The following is a 6,000-nucleotide window of genomic DNA, read 5'->3' on the forward strand; positions in this document are numbered from 1 at the left end:
TATTATTTCTTATATTAACTGCTCTCCGTCCAAATGAAAGGTATACTTGCTTTCATCCAGCAGGACTCCGACTGATGTAAGTCCCTTATCAATCACATTTATTTGCAAACCAAGAAATCTCAAACAAGGTTAAAGCAAAGATCCTTTTATTCTGGAGCAGAATATATTTTTCAAACCCAGTTGAACTAGAGTGAATGAACGCTCCACAGAGGTGGAGCAGGTCTGAGGCTTTCCTAACAAAAAGGAACAATCTTTAGAGAAGTTAAACAGGACTGAGGTAACCCTGGAACTTGGACTCCAACTCGGTCCTGGTTGGTTGTAAATTTTCTAAGTCCAGCTGAAGAGGCAGACTGGTCAATTTAGTGTTCTCAACCTTGTAAAGTATTGTTAGCCTCCAGAAAAGTATTCCCTCTGGAAGATCCAGCTCTAGAAAATTTACCCCTTTGGGAAAATTTCAAAAGCTCACAGAAAAACTTTTGCTCTTTATTTTTTAACCATCTGCAGCCATCTTCACATTTACCTGGTTGATTACGAATTTCTTTCTCACATTTGGCAGCTTTCCTTTTCCCTCCTGAGAAGGATATTTTGAATAAGCTTTTATAATCTTAGAGTGGCTTCCGAGTTGCAGAAAAGCCTCGGGGATGGTGAGAGTTCCCATGAGCCCCCACCCAACGTTCTGCATGGGGTGGTCTTGCAATAGCCTGGCCCACTTGGTACCACTCAGGAGCCCACAGGGACACAGAGCACTCCCTGAAGTCAGGCTTTATCGGGACTTCCTCAGTTCCACCCATGTCCTCCTTCTGCCTCAGGACCCCAGGCCAGCACATGGCCTTAGTCATCCCACCTCCTGCGCCCCTCTAGACCACCAGATTCTCAGACCTTCCCAGCTTTTGATTTCCCAGCTTTTTGGTTTTCTGTTTGTTTGTTTGTTTGTTGATTGGGTTTTTTCCTTTTGTTTTGGTTTTTGTAAAACACGTTCAAGATTTTACTTTACTTTTCTATTGGATGATTTACATACTTGCCTCGCCTTTTCTTTAAGTTAGTGCCACAGTATTCCACAATAAACTACTTTAAGACCTGATTCCGTGGAGATTGGAATGAAATGCCAAAAAAAAAAAAAAAATTTTAACCTCCTGTTGCTTTTTGAAAACCCAACACCCGGGCTGGGGATGTGGTCCGGGCAGAGCCTCACCTAGCCAGCTTGCTGGAGGCCCTGGGATCCATGCCCAGTACCACAAAAGCAAACAACACGCCCTTTCACCAATTATATTCCAGCAAAAACACACAGTCTGCTCCGTGTGTGTGAGCTTCCTGGGGACCAGCCTTCTCCTCCACCAGGCAAGGGGCAGCGCCGGTCAGCCGCTCAACACACTGGAAGGGGGTCTCCACTTATTTTCAGGAGGCCCAGATAGGAGGACTGTCTAGAAATCCAGAGGTCCAGGCTCCACCCAGCTCCTAGCGCACACTCGCGACCAGCCTGCGTGCTCGCCTGGTGAACAGGCCCCAGAGGGATGCCATCCGCAGTCACCGTGTCTTGTCGCCCGCTGGAGCCTCCGTGGCTGACCTGTAGGCCAGATGCTCTTCTCTGGATAGTCCGCCGTGGGGACAAAGGCGAGCAGCCAGGTGGGGTCATCGTGGCTAAGAGCAGCGGGCAGCAGTCCTGCCAGCTGTTCTCCGAGACAACGATGCACACTCAGACTGGAAGGACATCGGTTGCCAGAGTTGCAAACTGCGCGCTTTTCGAGGCCTGGGAAATGACCCTGGCCAGGGGGCTCCCACTGCAGAAGCTGGCCCGCGGCCCCGCCCCGCACCACGGCCACAGACGCCGATGTCAGTGGAACAAGAAGGTACCATGCAGCTCCGCCTGGCCTCCTCCACTTTCCACTTTCGGGGCGGCCAGGAAACCCTGCCTGCAAGGTCCCAGGTCCTGGAGCCAGAAGCCTTTTAACTTTCAACGTGCGTGGGCTCTGTGCCAGCACTTCCCGGGAGCGCCCGGCAGCCACCTGGAGACTGGCCTCCGCGCACCTTTCTTCCAGCTGCAGACTGGAGGCCTTGCGGTCCGCAGGAGACCTTGGGGCTCTGGACACCCGCTCTTGCGCATGCTCCTTGAGTGCCGGGGTTGGGGAGTCGGGGGCTTGGGGCTGGGCATAGAGGACTCTGGCTAGCCGTGGGAGCAGGCTGTGTGGCAGAAGCCCAGGCCCCGACCTCACATTTCTTTGCCCTCCCTCCCTCGCTCTCCTCCCCACCTCCTTGCCTTCCCTCTTCTCCCCTCCTCTCCCTCCCCCCAACTCCCCTCACCTCCCTCTTCTCTCTCTAGGTTTTCGTTTTCCTTTTTTCAGTACTGGGGTTTGAACCCTGAAACACTCCACCACTGACCACATCTTCAGCCCTTTTTATTATTTATTTTGAGACAGGATCTTGCTGACTTGCTGAGGCTGGCCTCGAACTTGCGACCCTCCTGCCTCAGCCTCCTGGGTGTCGGGGACCATAGGAATGAGCCCCGATTCCTAAACTGCACATTTAAGAGTGAGGAGAAAGACCGGCAGAGGCCGGAGCACTGGCGGCTCACGGAGGGTACAGGCCTCCAGGGGTCATGGCTAGTGTGACCCTGAGCGATGACTGCCATCAGGTTTTCCCCTGTACACAGATCCTGCCTCCTGCTACCCCTACCGAATCCCGTGGGAGGAAGTCTGCGGGCACAGCCTACATGGAGGAAGACAGAACATGTGCAAACTTTATTTAGAATTCTTCTCCACCAAGTTCTGCAATCTTCAATCAGCCTTTCCCAGTAGTACTGCCTGCTGTTTGGGAAAACGGTGTTAGAAACCAAGATTCCTCACATTTGTCGCTGCACGGTGTCACTGCTCCTAAGTGCCTAGGGAGCCAAGGCCTTTAGTGCGCAGCATGCTGCTCTGGAACCGGGTCAGTGTGTCCTATGTCCATATGCAACCCTCTCCATCTAGCTGCGATTCCTTGTCACAGAGCACTCTGACCTCTTTCTCTTGCTGGTGGCTGCTGAGAGCCACAGCCCAGTCGGAATGGCCCCTGGCATTTTGCCAATAGTGTTGATTGACAGGTGAGGAATTACTATCCCTGCCTGTGCTGCTACTTTGCATTTCTCACGCTACTTTGGAGTTCTCCTGGGGATTCCTGGGAATTCCCGGAGAGTTCCCATTGGTTGGGGAAGTGCAGGAGGAGGGACTTCCGGCAAATATTTCCAGCTGCTGGTTCCTGGAGAAGCTGCATGGCATTCCGGGAGGATTCCCTTGGAGCGTGTGTGAAGTGTTTTGATGGAGTTCAAAAATAAAGTTTGTTCCTGCTTCAGTGGCTCCTGGTTTGTGCCCAGCCAGACTGTGGCATTTGGCGGCCGTAGGGGGGGACACCTGAAGCTGGGAGGTAAGTGAAATTGCTTGCCCCTAAGGGAAGGCAAGAGAATGGGTGACCATTTCAAAAAACAATGTGTTCTTGTTTTGATTTGTTTGTTTTTGTTTCAAGCTGCCTATCCCTAGAACTTTCTCAGGCAAACTGGGAAAAATGGTTGGCTCAAGGTCTGAAGTTGTTTGCACCTGAGGAAGAGATAGAAATAGACCACAAATGCACATGTCAAGAAAATAGGAAAATTGATACAATGTTTTTTATTCCATTTTTTTTTCATTCTGTTTCCGTTTTGTTTTGTGTTATCTTATTGGGTTGTGTTATCTTTATAGTACAAATTAGTAAAAAACAAACTGAAAGAGTGTTAATTGTTAGAGGTTCAGACCATGGAGAAAGACATTTTAGATCAAGAAAAAGAAAAGGTCTCTCGAGCTAGTCAGACAGAGGAAGAAAATTTAAAGGAAGAAAGCTTAGAGGAGAAACAGCTATTAGTGAAAAAGCTACAGCAGGAGGCTGCTACTAACACCATTCTATCACCAGAGGGCATTTTTCAACCAACAGATCCACCTATGGAGACAGCTGAGTGGCCCTCAACCCCCGTAGTTGATAGATGGGATCCTGAGACAGGACCTCAAAGATTAGCATGCCCTGTACTTGAGCAGGCAGGAGGGCAGCGAATTCATCGTGCTTTAGATTTCAAAACAGTGAAGCAGTTAAAGGAGGCTGTAACAACCTATGGTCCTCAAGCACCCTTCACTATAAGCATGGTCAAATCCATTACCAACTTGGACATGACGCCAGCAGATTGGGCTAGTATGTGTAAATCTGTGCTAAAGATTGGGGGGACAATATTTGGAGAAAGGACAATATTAGTTATGGAAGGTTGCCAATGAGGAATTTTTCATGGAGACGGCTAGGTGAAATGCAGCAGCCGGTTACCCTCAAAGAAATCTAGATATGTTGTTAGGAAAAGGACCTTATGAGGGTCAATGGCAACAAATTGAATATGATCCTGCTATATATGCACAAATTGCTGCAGATGCAATTAGGGCATAAAAGACTTTACAAGGACATGGAGAATTACAAGGTCAATTATCTAAGGTAATACAGGGAGCTAATGAACCTTATGCTGAATTTGTAGATAGGCTTATTCAAACAGCTACCAGAGTTTTGGGGATACAGAACAAGCAATGCCATTAATTAAACAACTGGCTTATGACCAAGCAAATCATTGGTGCAGAGAGGTCATTAGACCATGGAAACATGGAGATTTAAATACATATACTAAATTATGTAGAGACATTAATGAACAAGGGCAAGTCGTGGCAGCTGCAGTACAACAGGCCAAAAACATGCTACAATTGTGAACAAACAGAACATTTTAAAAGGAATTGCCCCATAGGAGGAGGGTTTAACAAAGCTAGGTATCAAAGGGGTAGAATACCAGGTATTTGCCCATGATGCCATAGAGGGAGACATTGGGCTAACGAATGCCATTCTCAAACCAGCATAGAGGGTACTCTGTTATCAAAAAATGGACAAGGACCAAGTGTTTACCCACGATATCATGGAGAAAGGCATCAGGCTCCATTTCCAAAAAATGGACAGGGGGGCTCAATGCTCCTGGGCCCATGACCACAAATATACGGGGCCCTGGAGGAACAGAGAAACACAATGGAGGAACCCAGCAACACCATCAGGGTAGTGCCCAGGACATATTATCCATCAGATCTCTCATCAGACAAACCAGAGGGAGCGCAGGGTTGGACATCTGCACCTCTGCCAGAGCAGTACTAACTCCAGAGATGGGAATTCAAATCATTCCCACAGGAGTAAAAGGACCTCTTACCCAAGGAACAGTAGGCTTATTATTGGGACGCAGTTCTTCTACTCTAAAAGGACTTATGATAAGTCCTGGGGTAATTGATCCCAATTATGAAGGTGAAATAAAAATTATAGCCAGTTCTCCAAAGGGTATATCAGTAATTTCACCAGGAGAAAGAATAGCACAGATATTATTAATACCCAGCCTACATGATAAATTTTCCAGTAGCAGTGTAGAAAGAGGTTCCAAGGGATTAGGCTCCACAAGTGTAGATTGGGCTATGCTTTCTTTAAATTTAGATTCTTGCCCAATGCTAAAGCTAAATATTCAAGAATATGAATTTAATGGGCTACTTGATTCAGGTGCAGACCTTAGCATCATCTCTCGTCAAGAATGGCCAAAATATTGGCCATTACAACAAGCCACTCAAACGCTTCGAGGCCTAGGAGTGGCAACTAATCCCCACAGAAGTGCAGTGGTATTAGATTGGAAGGATCCTGAAGGATGTGAAGGAACTATACAGCCATATGTATTGGATCATCTTCCTATAAATTTATGGGGACAAGATGTCCTAGATCAATTAGGTTTGACATTAACAAATAACATCAATCCTAATGCGCCCACTATTAGGGCTAGACAAAGTTTCAGGAAAGAAAAAAGATTAGGAGAACAAGAACAAGGTCTAGCAGCACCAATTCAAATAGATCAAGGAATAAATAGACATGGATTGGGTTTTCAGAAGGGGTCACTGAAACAATAAAAATTACTTGGAAATCAGAAACACCAGTATGGGTTCCTCA

The sequence above is a fragment of the Ictidomys tridecemlineatus genome, chromosome 4, assembly GCF_052094955.1.
Source record: "Ictidomys tridecemlineatus isolate mIctTri1 chromosome 4, mIctTri1.hap1, whole genome shotgun sequence".
In the NCBI taxonomy this organism is placed as follows: domain Eukaryota; kingdom Metazoa; phylum Chordata; class Mammalia; order Rodentia; family Sciuridae; genus Ictidomys; species Ictidomys tridecemlineatus.